The 22,890-nt window shown below is 40.1% G+C and overlaps 1 pseudogene across 2 annotated transcripts; it reads right to left on the reverse strand.

The window, feature by feature from the left end:
- On the reverse strand, positions 930–22,889 carry LOC102187557 (annotated as a pseudogene). Of its 2 annotated transcripts, none has more exons than XR_001917980.1 (2): positions 22,414–22,889; positions 930–1,996 (listed from the first exon to the last, which is right to left on the reverse strand). The product of XR_001917980.1 is annotated as a 3-beta-hydroxysteroid-Delta(8),Delta(7)-isomerase pseudogene, transcript variant X2 (transcript). The 2 variants fall into 2 exon arrangements; XR_001295589.2 differs by having other exon boundaries at positions 930–1,999; positions 22,414–22,888.

The following is a 22,890-nucleotide window of genomic DNA, read 5'->3' on the forward strand; positions in this document are numbered from 1 at the left end:
TTTTTAATTATTTTGGTTATTATTATTCCAGAAGAGGCTGCCTACCTGGAGCTAGTGTTCCTTTAAGATCCAGGAGAATAAACTGGCAGTTTATAGGAACAGACTGAGTTGCCTCATTAAAAAGGCTTTAGTGACTGGCACATCCCAAGACAAAATTTGCTTTCACATGGAAAACTTGGTCTACTGCATCAAATAAATATAACTCTTGCTACAGCTTCACTTTCTTTTACAGATTAAAAGAGGTCCAGGCAGCCACGCCAAATTAAATTAAATTTTAAACTTCCAACAAAAGAAATCAGCCATATTTGCCAAGATTCTAGAGGGTAAAACTACATACAATGGGTGGGAATAACATGGGGAAAATGTTTGGTTTGGTTAAAAGAAATAACTTCCTAACAATTAGGGGGAATTCAAAAGTAGAACAGACTACTCTGTGAGGTAACAAATCTCCATTCATTGAGAACCTATGTGCTGATCAATGTTATATAAAACAACCATTAAGACTCATAGCTCCACTCAAGGTTATTTTCAGTATATGTTGGGGAAAAGAGAGTTTTGTCTTAATGTCCTTCTGAGTTCTCTACCAAGTAATCGCTCTTTAGCTTCCCAAAGACTTCTCTGCGAGTACCTAGACTCAACTCACTCCCTAGAACTGGAGGTGGAGTCCTCACAACAGAAGCCATCCCCTCACAATCACGCCAGAGGAGGTATGAGAGAGGCAAGCCTTCTTTTTTTTTTTTTAGGGTCAAGATCTTTATTTCCTGATTTAAAAAACTGTCCCTGGGAGAATGGTATTGAAACATGTATACTATCATGTAAGAAACGAATTGCCAGTCTAGGTTTGATACAGGATACAGGATGCTTGGGGCTGGTGCACTGGGATGACCCAGAAAGATGACATGGGGAGGGTGGTGGGAGGGGGGTTCAGGGTTGGGAACTCATGTACACCTGTGGTGGATTCATGTCAATGTATGGCAAAACCAATACAGTATTGTAAAGTTAAAAAAAAAAATTGTCCCCATCACAGACTTCCTAGGTTCTCTTGTACCTTTGTCCTATTGGCTCCTGACAGTGGCTCCACACGGCTCCTTTCTTCCCACTGCCCACCCATCAACCTGAGTTTGACAGATCAATTCGATTTGTCCTTGCAACCTGTGGGAGCAAGGATTGGAATCTTCTGGCAGGTGGAGAGTTCCTCAATAGCCGGTGTTTAAGCCTAGTTCATCACTCTTTAGTTCTGCTTGCTCTTGGCTTTGGGGGCTTTGGCATCCAGTATGCTCTGGGCATAAGCAAGTTGCTTTATAGAATCCAGTATGAGGAGTCCGGGCAGCACCAACCACAGGGCATTCAAGAAAACAAAGTAAAACCAGAAGTAGAGTGGGTGGCCCAGCTCCCCGTGCTGGAATCCATCACGGTACTCTGTCAGGAAATAGAGCACATCTCCATATACCTGACCGACAGAGACCACAAGCTGTAGGATAAAGCGGAGGGGTTGATGGCGGAGAAAAGCAATCACCACCCACAGGCTGAGTGGTCCCCACAGGTAAGCCGTGACAGTCTCCATGCATATCATGAAGTTATCATTCAGGATGTATCGGCTGTCTCCCTTGGCATACTCTTTCCAGAGTTGAGATAAGATGGCTTGGTCTCCGAGAAGGTCCGCGTGGTAGAGGCTGAACCAGCCCTCAATCACCAAGTGAATGAACCCACATACTGCAAACCAGCACAGGGACAGTCTCCGCCAAGTCCCCAGTGGGATGACCGCAGCACGCCCTGACAACAGCCATGTGGCCACAACTAAGACTCCAGAGACGGAGAATAGGCCAGCCAGGATATGCCGGGTGGGGCAGTCATTAGGCACAAAGTTGTCTAGTCGCAGATGCCGAGGCCAGTAGGGGTGCGTGGGGCTGGTGTTGGTGGTCATGTCTTTGTAGGTCAACAGCGCGTTTGCAGCGGCCTCTCCCACAGGCTCCTGGGTCTCACTAAGATTCCAAGCCTTCTTTAAAGAAAAAAAAAAAGTGTTTTTAGTTTAAGTTGAATGGTTTTATTGAGCGTTAACAAAAAAAAAAAAATTTTTTTCCCCTCGTTTGTGCTTCTGTACATGTGGTAAAATGTCTTCAAAAGGAATATTCACTGGGAGTAATTAGACTGTAGTACATAACCCGAATGTTTCTCTGCCTTTTTTCTCCATGGCACTGACTTTTTTTTTTACAAGTCTGTTATCTTGTAGAATAATCTGCATTTTTAATTTTCTTTGTGATTTCATTTCAGATGGTCACTTCCTCAATAATACAAAGACCTAGGAGAAACTCTGAAATTATTTTCCTCACGGGCTTGATTAAATTCTAAAAAGGTTAATTTCTTTCCAGGATTGGTCTGGGGGTTGAGGGGCTATGGTAGTTCTAGGGATAAAAAGAGAAACCAGATACATTCCCTTTGCTGAGATGCTGAAGCAGCAAGGTCGGCCCATTGGCCTGGCTCTAACACAGTTAGTGGCTTCGGTGGTCTACTTTCTCCACCTCTGCTGCACTCATGAACCTGGGTTTCCCTTCTTCCATTTTTAATCCCCAGCAAACAATTCCTCACATGGCTGTGAGTGAGGCTTTATGACATCAGATCCCCCAGTTTTTTTTTTTTTTAAAACAGGGTTTGTGAGGTCTAGTCCTTACCTACTTTTTGAACTTCAGCCTGTCCTCATTACATCCTATATACAGATATTTATTTACAGGTACACAGATATTTATTAAGTCATACACAAATATTTCTGCAGTGCCTATTTAATTTAAAATACATTGTTCTATATTATTTTAAAAAAATGTATCTTCTTTGTTGCTGCACTTGGGCTTTCTCTGGTGGGGAGTGGAGGCTCCTCTTTGTTGTAGTGGGCAGCCTTCTCACTGCAGGGGCTGTCCTTGTGGCAGAGCACAGGCTGTTGGCACGTGGGCTCAGCAGCTGCGCTGGGTGGCCTCTAGGGCGTGCGGGCTTCCGTAGCTGAGGCACACAGGCTCAGCAGTTGTGGTGCACGGGCTTAACTGCTTCGTACTATGTGGAATCTTCTCAGATCTGGGACTGAATTCACGTCCCCTGCACTGGCAGGCAGATTCTTAACCCCCTGCGACACGAGAGAAGTCCTAAAATACAGTCTTAGACAAAAGAGAAAGATCTTTTCCTCATAGAACTTAACGTGCTTTTGTTGCTTGAACAAGCTCAGCTCCCTCCAGAGCCCATCTCAAGGGCCTTTGCCCAAGCTCTTCCCTGCCTAGAATGTTTTTCTTTTCACTTCCCGTTCCTTTTCTTACTGTTCTATTTAGTTTCTCTACTTGTGCAGTAGAACTCCATTTGTTTCTTTCACAGCTTATACCAGGGAGTGTGTGTGTGTGTGTATAAAGAGGTTTCTTTGTGTGTAATCCATCTATTCTGTAAAGCTGGATCACGTTCACTTAGTTTGCCAGGCAGAACAGCAAAAGAGTTGGACATGACTTAGCGACTAAATAACAAATATACTTCAAACTTTTCATAATGACTGTTGGCTTATCATAGGGGTTCAATAAGCACTGGCTAAAAGAGTAAATTGTGACTTATGTGTTATCAGATTGACCACCTGACATACCTTGATCTTAAAAAAATTAGTCATCTAATAAATGCTTTGAATGTAAAAACTGTAATTCTGAGTCTCCAATGCTATCCCCTTTCTATATGGTGCTAATTTTTACAACAAGGTAAGCATATAAAAAGTATACATAGTTTCAAATATTTATCAGCTTACAGCAATATAAGTCATGGGTGAGGGAAAAAATAACCAGATACTCAACTGGACAGACAGGTTTTTGAGTCCAAAGGTAACAAAGGTGTAGTTAAATGAATAGAGAGCAAAACCAAAAATAATTAAAAGAACTAGGGAAAAAGCAGAGAAAGGGAAGTCTCTTAATGAGAACAGAGGATATTATATCCTTGACCAAGAAGATACAGGTCGCAGACTGCTGTGCTGGTCATAAACGAGGGGACCACATTAGAGACAATGGATATATTCTTATATTCCAATTACCCTGTGGGAAAGCAACTTCAGGTATAGGCCCTATGATCATAGGTCATTAGCATATTTTTTTATTCCTATCACGTAAATTCCTTTTCATCCTGCTAACATTACACAGTGAATATAAAATACACATTCACAAAATACAGAACTTCCAGGCTAGATATAAGAATCAAAGATTTAAAACATCAAAAGTTGGGCTACCCTGGTGGTCCAGTGGTTAAGCATCTGCCTTGCAATGCAAGGAACATCGGTTCAATCCCTGGCCCAGGAAGATCCCACACGCCAGGAAGCAATTAAGTCCCTGCGTTACAAATTCTGATGCAGCGCAACTACTGAAGCCCGCGGGCTTAGAGCCTGTGCTCCCCTACAGAAGTCACCACAGTAAGTTCGCACACCACAAAAGAGTAGACCCTGCTCCTAGCGCCAGGAGCAAACTCAATAAAACTAGCGGAGCAACAAAGACCCACCACATCCTTCCAATCTTAAAAAAAAAACAAAGGTCTATAAAGTATTCTTTGATGGAGTAAACTGCCTAATTATTGTATAATGGGCTTCCACATAAGAATTCATTTGAAGAAAGAATTCTTTTAGAAAGTCTGACAACTACTTATCTAAAGGACAGTAGAACAATGATACAGATTTTTTTTTAAAGTAGCATTTCAAAGTGCTATTATATATTTGTATAAGGCCAAAAATTATCAAATATTCTACGTCCCATAAAGATCTAAAATGCCCAAAATATAATATACATAATATACTTTGTACTAACATAATCATTACTCAATGTATTGCTGACTTTTGGATCTTGCTGACCTATAAACAGGCTTCAAATGGATAATTTGAATTTAGTGTATCATTCCTGACCTTAAAAACTGTGTTTTGGAACCTCAGGCAAGTGACTAACATATGTCATATATAAAAAGGACTGGTTGTACTTAATATTGAAGATTATGTAGCTAGAATAAGGCATGTTTTACCTGCAATCCTCTTGCAATTATGATATAGTATTAAACTCTTCACAGCTATGACTTCTTTTGGTAGGATCCTGTTTCTGATTTTAGTTTCACTTCTGCCTAATGGGATTAAATACTTCTCTTAAATATAATTTTTTCCCCTAAAACTGCTGCAAAATTATCACCATATCTGTTTTGAGCTACAGGTAAGTATTTCCTAATTCCTTCTGCCTTTAACATAAACTATACCAAACACAAATGAAAGTTATTTGCAAAGTTTAATGTTTTAAAGAAGTAAAGTACTGGAAGTCAATAAATCAATTCAACATAAGTAAATTATTGAATCCTGAGACTGAATAATTATAGGACATAAATAATTTGAAATCTTAAATATAAACCAACTCTTCTATTGCTTCTCATAATCTAATCAAGGCCTCTAAACTTTTTTAAAATAAATTTTTATTGGAATATAGTTGTTTCACAAAGTGTTAGTTTCTGCTGTACAGCAAAGTGAATCAGCTACATTATATCTGCCCTTTTTTGGATTTCTTTCTCATTTAGGGCACCACAGAGAATACTGAGAAAGTTCTACACAGTAAGTTGTCATTAGTTATCTGTTTTATATGCAGTAGTGTATAGAGCCTCTACACTTTCTGATCACATAGCATGTACTCTACTGCAATAATATAGGGCTTCCCTGGTGGCTTAGAGGTTAAAGCATCCACCTGAAATGCAGGAGACCCGGGTTCGATCCCTGGGTCGGGAAGATCCCCTGGAGAAGGAAAATGGCAACCCACTCCAGTACTCTAGCCTGGAGAATCCCATGGAGGGAGGAGCCTGGTAGCTTACAGTCCAAGGGGTTGCAAAGAGCTGGACATGACTGAACGACTTCACTTCACTTCTACTCTAATATGGAGGCTTCCCTGGTGGCTCATATGGTAAAGAATCTGCTGGCAATGCAGGAGACTCGGGTTCAATCCGTGGTTAGGGAAGATTCCCTGGAGAAGGCAACGGCTATCCACATTAGTATTCTTGCCTGGCGAATTCCATGGACAGAGAAGCATGACTGACAATTCAGCCTCTAACACACTGTAATACATATATATTTATTTATTTAGAAATTATTTACATTCAGTCCTGCAGAAAGAATTATATATACTGTAGTCCTTACACAATTAGAAAATCTGAAAAGACGCAGGTAAAATATGTATATAAATAGTAGTACTTCCTTTATGAACACTAACAAGTTGTGTTGCACATTCTGTGGATTATACACAGCTCACCAATTTCAAGGATAGCATCATCTCTTTGGCTTGGTACCTCCTACCTTCTAACATCTTCCTCTGCTTCCTTAGCGTGCCTCTTCTGTCACCTTCCACATACCTGGCGTTCCAACCAACCTGAAGCATTTGCATGAGCTAGACCCTTTCTCTGTTCAACAACTGTGCACACGCTGTTTCCTATTGTTGAAATGTGCTCATTCTCTTCACTTCACGTGAACACATAGTGAACTCCCAATCATTTTCTGAAATTCAGCTCAAATGTCATCTCTGGAAAGCTTTCACAGACTGTTCTGGGCAGCACAATGCACTTTTTCAGGGCACGTTGTTCGTATCTCTATTATTATAAATTTCTATTTAATATACATGTAACACACACATATACTTAGATTGAACTGATATTTGAACATTCTGACCTAAAAAAACAATGCAGTTTCACGTGGTTCAACTTAATACTTGACAACAAATCCACTGAGAGTATGGACTGTATTTTTCATTTTTATATTTCCAATGACTATAATGGAGTTTGACAAAAGCATATATATCCTTAGTACATGCTTCTCGAAATTAAGGAAAGGCTTAGACACACATTCCATTTTCAGATTTTACTGTTCAAGAATGGGTAGATATTGACTTGATCCTATATGAGTTTCATTGGGTTTATTTAGTTTAATAGTATTTTAAGTTACTTTCCCTTGCTTTTGTATCTCTGTATATGGAGAAATCTCTTCAAGAGAGACACTCATTTTTTAAAAAACAGAAGAAGCTATGTAAGTTTTGTTTGAAGCCAATATAAAAACATTTCACAACTTTACTGTTTTACTTTCAAAATATTTTTATGCTTTTGAAAAAAAATAATTAATCATAAAAAGGAATATAAACAGGAGAGCTAAATAAAGATATTAGTTGTATAAAGTAAGAGTGGTATTTTAAATCCCAACAATATTTTAGTAATAGCTAATATAAATCTAATTTTAGAATGTCAAATTTTTCATATTATTTGGTTTGTAGAAAAGCTGTGATAACTGAAATAGCATTTAAGTATTACATGGAGAGTTACAAGGCAAGGTATGGAGAAGTGTTCAGCTAGAGTTAGGAAGAAAGACGTGGTGAAGCCTGGGAGAAATTAGCAGGAAGTGAGACACAGATAAACATTTTCCATGCTTCCTCATTAAGCACTTAAGTTAACAAAATGCATGCAGTGAGTCTTCAGCATGCCAAGGCAGTCAAGAGCAACACAGCTCAGAGTCTGGCTCTCATCCACTGTAGAGACTCTTCTCCTTTTATGGCACTTCATGTTCCTTATACTCAAATTACAAAAAACTTGTTGCAGAGGAAACCACATTAAACATGTCATTATTTCATGTCTTCTTCTAAGTGCTCTTTCCTCAGCCTCAAGTCTTTTTCCATCTTTTTGCCTCCTAATTTTTAAAAATTCAGCTCAAATATCATCATCTCTGGGATTTTCTCCCTCACTTCTCCAGCTAAAGTTGATGATCTGTCTTCTGCATTTTCACTGTATCCAGTGCATGCCATCATTGCATTCTTTTAACCACAGTGTGATAATTTAACTGTTGACATTTATCTTCTCAATTATATTACCACACAGTGCTGGGGACACTAGATACTTACTGCCATTTGTTACATAAATAAATTAGTAATAAATGAAGTGAGAGTCTGGAATAACAAAGCACTGATGAAAAGCTTATTTGGAAACAGACATTGTGACTACAGAGTGAAGTCCGCCTTGTCTATTGCTATATTCCTAGCATTTAAGTCTACTGCTTGGTACCATGTGGGTGCTTTGCAGATTCTAGCAGGGGAGTGTAACTACTCATATACCCCTGACCAACGAATGGTCTTCTTTACTAGGGAAGGTGGTTCTCTTTGAGTGTGCAGCTTTGGGAGGGACACACATGGAGAGGTGAGGTGGGAAGCGGACACTGGCCTTGGCTAGTCAGATCAGCTGAAACAACCTTGGCAATTGAAGGAGTGATAGATATTGCAGCCAGATTGCCTTCAGAGCCTGTAAGTATGCACTAACTAAATACTTAACACACATGGAAAATAAGAAAAAGCAGACTATCTAATAATGGAAGGTAAATTGAAGAAGGGCATCCGTAAACGAGTAGTAAGAGAAGTACCTCTAGTTTAAGAGGTAGTTATATCAAGGAATAAAGAAGCTGTAAAAAATAATAAGATCATTGATTAGCAAAATTTTTTTAAAAAGTTACTAAATATAAATATGAGCTAGGGGAAGAGTCAATATAAGTTCATGTAAATATGATTTATGCTTTCAATTAGAGTGGTCAAAGACATTAGCATGCTCACATAAATAAAAATAACACTGTTCTTTACATCTGCAAAATACTCTGTATCTTTTGCCACTTAATGTATTTATGTTTTTCTGCTTAATGCCTCTACCTTGGGCATCAAAAGTCTTTCTTAACCTCCAAACGGAGTTAGCTGTTCATTTACAAGCATATCATACCACTCACGTCCAACCCTTTGTGATCCCAGGGACTGTAGCCCGCCAGGCTCCTCTGTCCAGGGAATTCTCTAGGCATGAATACTGGAGTGGGTAGCCATTCCCTTCTCCAGGGGATCTTCCCAACCGAGGGATCGAATCCAGGTCTCCCACATTGCGGACGGATTCTTTACTTTCTGAGCCACCAGGGAAGCCCATGACAGCATACCTGTACTTTATACTGGTGCTGCATTATTTTAGGATTGCTTTCCTATGATATACTGAAGCACTTAACTTGGTATCATCATCAAACAATATTTAAGAGGACCTGTGTACCTCTAATACTGATGCCCATGTACTGACAGTCCAATGTGAAGAAACAGAAATCACTGAACGTCTTTATCACTCACACTTTTCACATATCAAGGTAATGGGCAAGCTATGCTGGTAGAGTTTGTAAACTCAGATGGCAAGATAAAGACTACAGGACAAACTCGACCCAAGCTTACAAGAAATATACACATGGAGAGCTTACCATCTTTGCTTGGCACTTGGACTTGTCCATCTATGCTGGCAAGGTTTCATGCCTTGGAATTCAAGGTTTCCAAGGACCTGATTTGTACCTTCTTTTTCTGTCCTCTCTCACTAACTCCCAGTGACATTATTTTAGAACTTAGTGTTTTCTACTCATTGGAATCAAACACAGGGATTAAACATGAGAAAGACTAGGATAAAAATCCTAAAAATAGCAATTATAATAGACTTAATTAGACCTTGTGTTGGATTTAAAAGTTAACTTTAAAGTGGGCATTTTATGGTTTTTTATTTTTTTATTTTTAGTTTAGCTGTTTTAGTTATGCATCGATTTTTTAATCTGATGGTACACAGAAGCAATAGTTTATCTGAGGGGAATCAAGAAAAGCCAGCAGTGGCATCTGAGGCAAGATACATGCTGCTTCATGGCTCTGTTCATTAAATATTCAGAAAAGCTTTTCAAATTAGAATCTGTGCAACTGAAAAGTGAAATCACTTTATGGCAGGCGAAGGTTCGCAGTTTTCTGGCCCTACTGACACATGCGCAGACCGCCCTTCTGTGGGCCATCTCCTCCGGGAATCTGTCAGGCCTGCTTCAGGGTGCTCAGGTTACCCAACTCTGTTACTGAGTCATAGACTGTCTTGAGGGTTCAAGCCACTGTTTTTATAGATCTGTTTGTCTACACTCTCTCCCACTCTCACTTCCTCCCCTAAAAATATTCTTGGCCTCGTATGAGAAAAAAGCACTTGTGTCTACCAGCAACCAAAGAAACACTGCATCTTTTCTGAATGCGTTATTTCCTAAACATTATAAAATGGCATGATCAAAGTTTAGATTTAAAAGGCTTTTTTAAAGATGTTTTAAGACTTCTGTTTCCTCTTACAAGATAGGATACATTAGAAAATCGGTTCAGTGTCAGAATAAATATGGAATTCCAGTTCAGTTTTGAAAAACACCTTGGAAGGATTTTCAAAACATAGGCTGACATGAAATGTTCACAAACATGAGGTTTACACAAGACACTAAGTAAACATCATCCCCCTACCTACAGTGATGGTCTGAAAGTGTGGCTGAAACTTATGAAGCAGATCACAGTTACTCTGGAGGTGAAGTTTTCCTGTTCAAGAACAAAGCAAAGGATAAATGGCAAAGGAAACTCATAAACTGGATACAGGGTTGGGTTTCCAATCTAGAAATTCTATGAGTTTATCACGTTTCTTTACATCTCTTTGCCACACTTAGGTTTCAAGGTTATACTATATACCTTATACTCTACTCACCAATTCTTAGCTAAAGAGTTTCCTCTTTTCAGAAAACTGACTAGTACTACAAAACTTATGCTTTCCTTTTCAGAGATTTACAGCACTGAGTAAGGCTCCTGTTATACATTTTACAGGCTTCCTACCCTTTTCTTAAAAATAAGCATCAAAATGATCTGATGTCTTTCCAAACAAAAATTCTGGTAGCAAAATTAATCTCCTGAGACATTATGGATGGTTTTCAGTTACTCTATTTGGCCCCTTTTATTCTTTCTACATTCTTCCTGCTTGGTGGTTGCTGCTGGCTCTCCCAACGAATCCTTTAAACAGAGGGCACTCTCTCATCTACAATTATCAGCTTCCCCCAAACTTAAGAACATACTCAAACTGGAAAGACTACAATTGGGCAAGCAGTTAGCCAACATTTGTTGTAAAATGATATTAATGGCTAAGAGTTCAACTTGCCTACAATGTTGAGTAAGTAAAATATGGGCTGAAAGTTTTACATTTTGGTAGTTGAGGGTCTTTCTTTTTCCTCACATCCAAGTTTCAGGCAGGGAGAAAGGGGGAAGGGCAAAGAGGCTAAATACCCTCTCGTACTCTTAAATAGCTGTCCTGAAAGCCTTGCCCAGACTTCCAAAACGTCAGTGTATCCCTAGGAATAAGGAAGGTTGGGCGGTCTACGCTTTTTTTTTTTCAAACTAGGCACATTGCACCTGAATGAAATGAAGTTAGGGTAGTAACGAAAAAAGGGGAACAAATATTAGCCATCTCTACTACAGCCATACTGAATTTGAGGTGCTTTTGACATACCTGTGGAAGATGCTGAAGTGGTTACAAACACAAGAGGACCAGGAGGTTTACAGATATACATTGGGGAGCTGTTACTATAAAAATAATTTACCAACTTTATGGCCATTTTTGTCCCTTGGACTGCAAGGAGATCAGACCAGTCAATCCTAAAGGCAATCAACCCTGAATATTCACTGGACGGACTGATGGTGAAGCTGAAGCTCCAATACTTTGGCCACCTGATGCAAAGAGCCCACTCATTAGAAAAGACCATGACGCTGGGAAAGACTGAAAGCAGGAGGAGAAGGGGATGACAGAGGACGAGATGGTTTGATAGCATCACTGACTCAATGGACCTGAGTTTGAGCAACCTCCGGGAGATGGTGAAGGACAGGGAAGCCTGGCATGCTCCAGTTCATGGGATCTCAAAGAGTCGGACACGACGGAGTGACTAAACAACAAGAGGAACAATGTGAGGGGAAAAAAAAGACCCTCAAATTGAAACTTGAGAGTCTCTAGAGGAGGCACCTATAAACTATCATGAGAAGGAGCTGATATAATGAGCCTGAAATGTTCTTGAGATACACAAGTGAATAGTGGCAGTTCAATTTGAATGAAATTAAGATCATGGCATCTGGTCCCATTACTTCATGGCAAATAGATGGGGAAACAGTGGAAACAGTGGCTGACTTTATTTTTGGGTGCTCCAAAATCACTGCAGATGCTGACTGCAGCCATGAAATTAAAAGGCAATTGCTCCTTGGAAGAAAAGTTACGACCAACCTAGACAGCATATTAAAAAGCAGAGCCATTACTTTGCCAACAAAGGTCCGTCTAGTCAGAGGTATGATTTTTTCAGTAGTCACGTATGGATGTGAGAGTTGGACTATTAAGAAAGCTGAGTGCCGAAGAACTGATGTTTTTGAACTGTGGTGTCGGAGAAGACTCTTGAGAGTCCCTTCGACTGCAAGGGATCCAACCAGTCCATCCTAAAGGAAATCAATCCTGAATGTTCATTAAAGGACTGATTTTGAAGCTGAAACTCCAATACTTTGGCCACCTGATGCAAAGAACTGATTCATTTGAAAAGACCCTGATGCTGGGAAAGATTGAAGGCGGGAGAAGAAGGGGAAAACAGAGGATGAGATGGTTGGATGGCATCACCGACTTGTGGACCTGAGTTTGAGTAAACTCTGGGAGTTGGTGATGGACAGGGAGGCCTGGTGTGCTGCAGTCCATGGGGTTGCAAAGAGTTGGACATCACTGAGTTACTGAACTGAACTGAATTTGAATAATTCTCCCCTGATGTCCCCATATCCATCCTCTATTTATTAAAAAATTGTATTTTGGATACTATGAAATTAGTGACAGTGTTAGTCACTCAATCATATCTGAGACCCCACAGACTATAGCCCTCCAGGCTCCTCTGTCCATGGAATTCTCTAGGCAAGAATACTGGAGTGGGTAGGCATTCCCTTCTCCAGGGGATCTTCCCAACCCAGTGATTGAACCCAGATCTCCTGCAGTGCAGGAAAATTCTTTACCATCTAAGCCACCAGGGAGTTGTATACTATACGGCTAAACAAATGCTGTTTGGGTATTTTAACTTTTTCATGTAATCCAATCTTATAATAATTGTCTTTTATTTTTTTAAAAGTTATTTTAATTATTTCTATATGCAACAACTCTACTTATAACATATGGTATATCTCAACCCTGGGACCTCAAATAGGTTCTTTTCTACTTCTTAAGAATGATTGTAATCAGGGTGAGGGAGAGGATTTACATAATCATCACAGAGTCTAGTGTTGATGGATGCCTGAGAAATTAACAGTGAATCTGTGGATCACTATGTTCTCTTGTCATATATTTATATGGATGCAAACTTGTTAACAATCTTATTTGTCAACAGAAAAGGCAATAATGTAATGTTGTACAGCTTAATAAGTTTCCTGTTCTATAGTTAATTCCAATAGTTCTTTTAACAGGTTGGGTGTGGATGGATGCAATGCTTGTCAATAGTTTTTTTTTTTTTACTTCAGTAGTATAACAGAAGGCTTTCAGATGAATACAAAGAAACTGGTCTTAGATATTATGTTTTGTTCCAGTTCAAAAAACTTTTTTAAGTTTATTCAGAGTTGCTTAACTGCCAGGATTCTGAAGATAGTTACACAAGGATCAAAATTGACCCTCTAAGTCCTATTTACTACTCTATTATCCAAATATACCTTTTCTGCTAAAAGACAAAACTATGTCAGTATTTTTCTTAGAGTTCTAACCTTCCTTATATGAGGTAAACCTCCATAAAATCTCACGGTATACACTTGGCATTGTTTGACCTATTCAGATCTGCAGCTAGAGCTATTCTGTACTTTTGGAAATGAGTTATAGAAAGGTATTCTGAGTTGTATAAATTTTCAATGCATCAGTGTGCTAATACATTGAGAAAGAGTGAAACATTTACTAAGAAAGTCACTATGACTGAAATGCACATGTAGGTATAATCAGATTAATCAGAAAGCTAAAATTTTTTTACTTCTTTGTGTATATACCATTGCATCATCATAGAACTATTCTATCAGTTCCTGGTGAACAACTAAGTTGGTTAATCAAAATTCAGGCTGAGTCATTCATTGATTTATCCATTCAATAAACATTTGGTGAGTGTCTAATGCATACAAGGCATTTTGCTAGAGCCACAACACAGAGTACTAATTACTATATGATCATGATATTGCTGAATGGCAGAGATACACTAAATAACATATAAAAGTGAATAAGAAAGACATGCTCCTTATCCCCAGAGAGCTTACTGTTTACTGAAGGAGACAGATGATAAAAAGGTAACAACTGTAAAATAGACATAATCTGTGATAGAAAGAGAATGTTATGTCAGAAAATAATGAATAGAGGAAGGCCTGTCATGACATCTGAAAGAAGGGAGTCGGGATGGGAGGGAGGAAGCATTCCAGGCAAGGAAACAGCCTGGGCCAAGGGTCTGAGGCAGGACTGGGAAAGTCGTGTGATTGATGTAGCAGGAGCAAAGGTGAGTGCGGAAGAGATGTTTACCCTTTCACATGGTATAAAGGTACAAATCCACATCCTAAAGCCAAGAGTCTGCAAACTATATATTGCAGGTCCAATCTATCCTGCCTGTTTTTATAGTTTTACTGGAACATTGCCCTGCCCATTCATTTATATATCGTCTATGGTGCTTTTGTGCAACAAGCAGTAGTTGCTACAGAGAGACGCGGAATGCAAAGCCTAAAATATTTACTATCTGGCTCTTTACGGAACAAGTCTGCTGCCTCCTGTACTAAGTGTGGAGTAAATTAGAACTGACAATATGAAAGTTGAAAAGGTCAGGCTTTCCTAAAGCATAGAACCACTCTTTATAACTGCTCAATGCTGATTCACATAAGAAAGACACATAAAGATGAGCAGATCAGTGTTATAGAGGTAGGGCTTTAAGATGTCCATTCCAGAAGGGTAGAAGAGATGTCTTTAAGATTAATACAGGGTTTCATAAAGCACAAGGACCTTTTATCCAAGGGGGTCAAGAACCTGGACAAGGCCCGAGGATAGTCTAACTGCAAAGTAAAAATGCAGTTAGGCTCAGGAGTACTGGAGGACATTATATAGAGAAAAAAACTGACTCTTGCTTACACACTAAGCACTGCTAACATACATTTATTACAGCTAGAAGTTTGCATGTATTTCTTTGCGTGCCTATGTGCTCAGTCGCTTCAGTTGTGTCCAACTCTTTGTGACCCCCTGAACTACAGCTGCCAGGCTCCTCTGTCCATGGGATTCTCCAGGCAAGTATACTGGAGCAGGTTGCCTGCCATGCTCTTCTCCATGGGGTCTTTCCGACCCGGGATTGAACCCACAGCTCCAGCATCTCCTTCATTACAGGCAGAGTCTTTACCCACTGAGCCACCTGAGAAGCCCATATATTTGCTTAGCATCTATCATTTCTAGTAACTGACAAAAGTAGGGCTGTGAGTTAACAAATGAATAAAACTCTTAGAAGCTATCTTAACCAAAGCAACTTACTTTTTTTTAGACTGGAACTCAGACTAGGCTATCTGACCCACAGGTATGTTTGTCTTGTCTTGAGTAGTTTCTTAGGATACCTCATATTAAAAAAAAAAAAATCAAGGGACTTTCCTGGTGGTCCAGTGGTAGATTCTGTGCTCCCAACATAGGGAGTGCAGGTTTGATCCCTGGTTGAGGAACTAAAATCCCACATGCTGCATGGTGTGGCCAAAAATATACATAAATCAATAAAAATAAATGCATACTCCCATTCATTAAAACATTTTGAAAAAAATCTAGATATTTAGCAATCTAAATATTTGGCTTGCTTCATTTCTATATTGCTACAATCAGCAATGTACCTTGTAGATATAGACAAGGCATATAATTCTCAGTTTCCAGTCTTCACCACTTCCTATTATATTACATTCAGCCTGCCTTATTATTTTTTTAACCTATCAAGAACATTTGTTTGTAATCTCTGGTCCTCATCTTATCATGAAGATCACAAATCTGTTCTTTATATACTTCTTTTCAACATTTATTTTCTAACCATGTCCCAGATGCTATGCATACAAATACAAATAACACATCATCCTTGCCCTTCAGGAGCTCTCAGGCTAGAGGCTGAGACCAATGCGTTAAATGATCCTAGGCAGAATGCTGACAGCACAAAGGAACAATCAACTCTACTCTGGCAGGTCAGGACGCACAGTACTAGGGAGATGCTTGAACCCAAACTTGGAGGGGTATTCCAGGAAGAATAGACAGAGCAACAAGGAATGCTACTCTTTTGGCAATTACACATAATCAGAATAGATGAAACATTGTAAAGATGCAGGAGGGTGAGAGCGATAGGAGTGCTAAGGTTATATCAAGATTCATGTTGATGTATGGCAAAATCAATACAATATTGCAAAGTAAAGAAAAAAAAGAATGGCTTGTATTTACACTAGAAAGAGTGACTTTTATCCCATATGCAAAAGGGAATTAGTGAAGAGACTGTGGCACAATCAGGTTTATATTTTAGAAATATGATTTTGGAAGCAGCATGGAGGACAGTTTCTGATGGAAGACTTCCAGTTAGGAAGGTATCAACGACAAAATCCAAACTGGTTTGAGGCCTGAAGGCAAGAGGCAGCGATAGGAATGGAAAAGAGAAACTGGCTAGAGACAGTGACTGACTAATGAGGAAGATGAGGGTGAAAAAAATGTCAATGAAGATTACTCGCAAGCTTGTACTTCAATGATGAGGTATATAAAAAAAAATGCAGGAGAATTAATGAATGGGAGGATGAAAATAGGTAGTATAAAATCTGAGGTGTAAGTGGCTACATACATGGCAATATCCATTTGGCATCTGGATAAGAGTCAGGAATCATGTGGAAGGCCAAGGCAGGAGACAAAGACTAGGAAGCTGTCAGCATTTAAAGACACCAAGATGCACAGTATCACAGAGGGGTGTGCAGAGCTAGATAAAGAGCAACTACATATTCCTAAGAATCCCCAACACTTACATGGAAGAGAGGGAGCAATGCCTAGCAGAGAAGCAGGTAGATGTGGGGCAGGGGTAGCAGTATAAAGATGAAGAGAAACAGAGTACCAGGAATTGAGGTGATGGCAAAGGTATGGTGCAGATTATATACACAGATTCTAGGCTGGATAGAGAAGAAAATATAGAAAGGATGAATCTGTATAGGGTTGCCAGATTTACTGGAAACTAAAAAGGGACATTCAGCTAGATTTGAATTTCAGATAAACAAAGAATACTTTTTCAAGTATAAACATATCCCAAATATTGTATAATACATACTTATACTAAAAATCTATTCACTGTTTATTTGAATTCAAAATTAACTGGGGGCAGGGGATTAACTGCTCACTGGGTATCTGAAACTTTAACTGAGTGTCCTGTATTTTATCTGGCAATCATAATTAATTGAAAAGGAAAGATGTAGAGATGGGAGTTCTCTGAGGTTACAAGGCAAGGGCATATTGTAGAGGACTGAGAAAGCTGAATATTAAAAAACTGCAGTTCAGAATTTCAGAGATGGAAGAGTGATGAAAAGGATCGAGAAGGGGTCCATTGGAATTTGTGGCTGAAACAGAATGGAAATGTAAGTCCAAGGAGAAACACTAAGACAAGAAGAATAGTACATGGTTTATTAGCATGGACACTGACTTCAATTAAAATGATGGCTAGAGAGTAAAGGGGATGAATATGTAGCTAAGTCTTTAATAATTAAAAAATAAAGTAGAATATGGGAGAGATTAAAAAAAATATATATAGTCTGTATTCTTGTCTGACACATGACAGCCAAGTGTCAGACAAGAAGATGGAGAAATAGGGTAAAGGGGAGTATGTTTTCATAGAACTGCTGTTGCAGAGGAGGAGTGAAAAGAGATGGGAGAGATGTGAGTAAAAAACAACAACAAGCAGAAAGAAATGGGGATGAGAAGAAAAGGAACAAACAAGTTAGTAACCTAGTCCTGACAGGGAGAGAAAGCTTCTCGAAGTAAATGAAGTGTAGCTTGAGCAGAGATCCAAAGGATGTGATGTCTTACAGGTACCTCATATTCATCAGCTGCAAGATCAAAGAGCATCCCAAACTTGTCATATTTTTAGTATTTCCTAGTTCAATGAATGGTTCTACTGTCTGTCAAGTCATGCAGGTTAGAAATATAGGAGGTATTCATGATATCTGCCTCCATTACATCCATTATGCAAACCATCACATGAGCATCAGGCAAAGAGAAAAGCATTCTATGTAGAGGAAACAACATATGCAATATTCCTAAATTGAAAGAGTATGGTGCATTCTGGAAATTAAAGACCATTTACTTTGAAATAGAAGAGGAAGGGGCTAGATCATGATGGGTTTTGTAGGTCAATTAAGGATTTTGTTGTTTATTTTAATATCAATGGAAGCCATACACAGGTCTGAAGCAGGAAAGTGACATGATCAGACTTATGTTTTGAAAAGTGTATTTTGGGTAGAATGGCCAGCAGATTTGAGAAAATTAGAAAAGAAGAAGAGTAGATAAAAGGCTAGTGCAATTATCCAGGTGAGAGGGGTCGTACTTGAAACAGGGTACCAACACTGGACATGGAGAGAAGTGGATGGTTTCAGTGCTAGTTGCTGAGACCTGGTGGCTCAGACAGTAAAGAATTCACCTGTAATGCAGGAGATCTGGGTTCGATCCCTGGGTCGGGAAGATCCCCTGGAGAAGGGAATTGCTACCTACTCTAGTATTCTTGCCTGGAGAATTCCATGGACAGGGGAGTCTGGGAGACTATGGTCCATGGGGTCACAAAGAGCTGGACACGACTGAGCAACTAACACTTAATACTTAGTGCTAGTAGAGATTACGGAGAAGGCAATGGCACCCTACTCCAGTACTCTTGCCTGGAAAATCCCATGGGTGGAGGAGCCTGGTAAGCTGCAGTCCATGGGGTCACTAGGAGTCGGACACGACTGAGTGACTTCACTTTCACTTTTCACTTTCATGCATTGGAGAAGGAAATGGCAACCCACTCCAGTGTTCTTGCCTGGAGAATCCCAGGGACGGGGAAGCCTGGTGGGCTACCATCTATGGGGTCGCACAGAGTCGGACATGACAGAAGCGACTTAGTAGCAGCAGCAGCTAAGAGATTAAGCCAGTAGGACTTGGTGATAATAGTAGGAATTCTCCCCTAGTCACTCAGTCGTGTTTGACTCTTTGCGGCCCCATGGACTGTAGCCTACCAGGCTCCTCTGTCCATGGGATTTTCCAGGCAAGAATACTGGAGTGGGTTGCCATTTCTTCTCCAGGGGATCTTCCCGACTCAGGGATCGAACCCGGTCTCCTGCATTGCAGGCAGATGCTTTACCCTCTAAGCCACCACGGAAGTCCTCTCAATATTGTTAGGAATTATCTAGTTGTGAGGGAATGACTGATTCCAGGGGAGAGAAGAGATAACTGAGCATGTTTTGTAACAGTACTGCCCTTAGACTTGGGTAAGATTCCTCCTCCTGCTACAAAGGGCAGGGAGTCTGAGGTCAAGGGGTCACGTCTACCAGGAGCATGCACACCTCTTTCAGAGTGGCTAGATTTGAGGGCAGATAGAGCGGCTCATTACCCATCACTATTTGCAGGGGGTTTAGGGAGGGGCTACCCTGGTGGCTCAGAGGTTAAAGCGTTTGCCTGCAATGCTGGAGACCTGGGTTTGATCCCTGGGTCGGGAAGATCCCCTGGAGAAGGAAATGGAAACCCACTTCAGTATTCTTGCCTGGAGAATCCCATGGATGGAGGAGCCTGGTGGGCTACAGTCCACGGGGTCGCAAAGAGTCGGAAACGACTGAGTGACTTCACTTAGGGATGTGGACATGGCTTGAATATGTTGAGTGAGGTGGGTGAAGCAGCTTGGAATGGGAAAAGAATAGGGTCAGTCTGAGGACTCTAGAAGTCTGAGAATTCTAAATGTAAACTTGGCCTTCCAGATTATTATTTACAGAGGTTTGTGAAGGTAGTAGATTAGAATATATTTTTAATAATAGTTTGATGTTTCATAACTTAAATATTTAGATACATGGTCTTTGAGAATTCCAGTTGAGCTATTTCAAATCTTGGAAGATGATGCTGTGAAAGTGCTGTACTCAATATGCCAGCAAATTTGGAAAACTCAGCAGTGGCCACAGGACTGGAAAAGGTCAGTTTTCATTCCAATCCCAAAGAAAGGCAATGCCAAAGAATGCTCAAACTACGCACAACTGCACTTATCTCACACGCTAGCAAAGTAATGCTCAAAATTCTCCAAGCCAGGCTTCAGCAATATGTGAACCGTGAACTTCCTGATGTTCAAGCTGGTTTTAGAAAAGGCAGAGGAACCAGAGATCAAATTGCCAACATCTGCTGGATCATGGAAAAAGCAAGAGAGTTCCAGAAAAACATGTATTTCTGCTTTCTTGACTATGCCAAAGCCTTTGACTGTGTGGATCACAATAAACTGTGGAAAATTCTGAAAGAGATAGGAATACCAGACCACCTGACCTGCCTCTTGAGAAACTTATATGCAGGCCAGGAAGCAATTGCTAGAACTGGACATGGAACAACAGACTGGTTCCAAATAGGAAAAGGAGTACGTCAAGGCTGTATATTGTCACCCTGCTTATTTAACTTATATGCAGAGTACATCACGAGAGACGCTGGACTGGAAGAAACACAAGCTGGAATCAAGATTGCCGGGAGAAATATCAATCACCTCAGATATGCAGATGACACCACCTTTATGGCAGAAAGTGAAGAGGAACTAAAAAAGCCTCTTGATGAAAGTGAAAGAGGAGAGTGAAAAAGTTGGCTTAAAGCTCAACATTCAGAAAATGAAGATCATGGCATCCAGTCCCATCACTTCATGGGAAATAGATGGGGAAACAGTGTCAGATTTTATTTTTGGGCGCTCCAAAATCACTGTAGATGGTGATTGCAGCCATGAAATTAAAAGACGCTTACTCCTTGGAAGAAAAGTTATGAGCAACCTAGATAGCATATTCAAAAGCAGAGACATTACTTTGCTGACTAAGGTCCATCTAGTCAAGGCTATGGTTTTTCCTGTGGTCATGTATGGATGTGAGAGTTGGACTGTGGAAAAGGCTGAGCGCCGAATAATTGATGCTTTTGAACTGTGGTGTTGGAGAAGATTCTTGAGAGTCCCTTGGACTGCAAGGAGATTCAACCAGTCCATTCTGAAGGAAATCAGCCCTGGGATTTCTTTGGAGGGAATGATGCTGAAGCTGAAACTCCAGTACTTTGGCCACCTCATGCGAAGAGTTGACTCATTGGAAAAGACTTTGATGCTGTGAGGGATTGGGGGCAGGAGAAGAAGGGGATGACAGAGGATGAGATGGCTGGATGGCATCACTGACTTGATGGCTGCGAGTCTGAGTGAACTCCGGGAGTTGGTGATGGACAGGGAGGCCTGGCGTGCTGCTATACATGGGGTCGCAAAGAGTCGGACACAACTGAGAGACTGAACTGAACTGAACCATACTCTTGCTCAGGCTCTACAAATTAGGGTCAGGCCTGATAAGAGAGTGTAAGAGTATAAAAGAGTACAGTGCAAGTAGTAACATATTCAGATGATAGTTCAGTTTAGCTGGACCCTTTAAGAGATAAGAATTTGCAGACTTTTGCATGGGTATAAATGATGTAAATTTCCTAGTGATTTCAGTGTGATTTTGAAAAGCTTCTTAAATATTGCAGAAGTTTAGAGTGCAGAAGGGATCTTGGTGGTCATGTAATAAAATTTTCTAACAATAAATAAACCAGAAGTTCTGACAGAAAACGAGCACCCTGACAGAAATCACAAAGGTAGTCAATACCACATAATTTCCAGCCCCATACTCTTTGTCCACTCTTGCACCATTGTTACTTTTCAGGTAGATATCTACTGCCAGTCAAGTCCAAAAGTTTACACTTATTTTTATTGTTTTGCATTTTTTAAAAGTACAGTAAATACTTTTCATTACTTTAAAAGTTTGAGGTACCTCAAAAGTCTATAAAGCAATATTACGTTTTGACTCCAAAATATTCTTAAAACCAACCCCCTTTATCCCTCAAAAGTGAACACAAAATTAAGAATTCCAACTTCATGAACTCCCAAGAAGTGGGAATTCTGTAAAGTTACTTTCAATTGTTTTCTACAAAGTTACAGGCAACTTAGGGCATCTTTTGGGATTCAAAATATTCTCTGATTGGTCATCTACTCATTTGACTACATATATATATATATTTCTTTGACTTTTTGGTCTCATGTAAGATCTTGGAATAAAATTATAATCCTACTCTTCACTTTGGTTGCAATTACCGCAACCCATCTCCTCAAATTCTTTATCTTCTAAGGTACAAATCAAAGCACACACTTACAAAACATCAAACACTCAGACTGCTAACTAAACGCTAAAATACACACAAAACCCTCTTTCTTTTCAAACATCTATAAACATCGCTATGGAATTTTTCTTAAGGGTATCTGAATTATAATAGTTAAAAAAGAAATTTCTCTAGGAGTCTTACCTTCAAGTTGGATAGTAATCCGAAAGTTCTAGGTTTGCAGTTAGTTATTTTCCCTCAAGCATTAAAGATGATCTTAGCAAGACAGTAACGCATCTTGTCAGGACACCAAGCGACCTTTAGCCCGTCCCATCAACCGACTACTGCCTAATAGAAGGAAGGTTTTAATTTCCGGCAAAATTTTCTCTTCACAGCTGAGAATCTGCGAAATTCGGCTTTTCGAGGGGGAAGAGAGAGGGGCGGGACCAAAAGGACCCCAGGGGAAAAGGAGGGGAAAGTGGTACAAAAAAACGTCGTCGAGGCAGAGACGAGAGAGACCTGGGTTCGGACTGACTCGGAGTCTGGAGTGAAGGTTCCCCTCAGACATTCACTGGGCCCCCGAATTCACGCGGGCGACAACTCGAAGACCCTCCCCTCACAGCTTGCTCCGCCACTAACTACGCCTGGAGGACCTGTGACCTCCAAAACGGGTATGCTAGG

This window comes from Capra hircus, chromosome 4, assembly GCF_001704415.2.
Source record: "Capra hircus breed San Clemente chromosome 4, ASM170441v1, whole genome shotgun sequence".
Classification (NCBI taxonomy): domain Eukaryota; kingdom Metazoa; phylum Chordata; class Mammalia; order Artiodactyla; family Bovidae; genus Capra; species Capra hircus.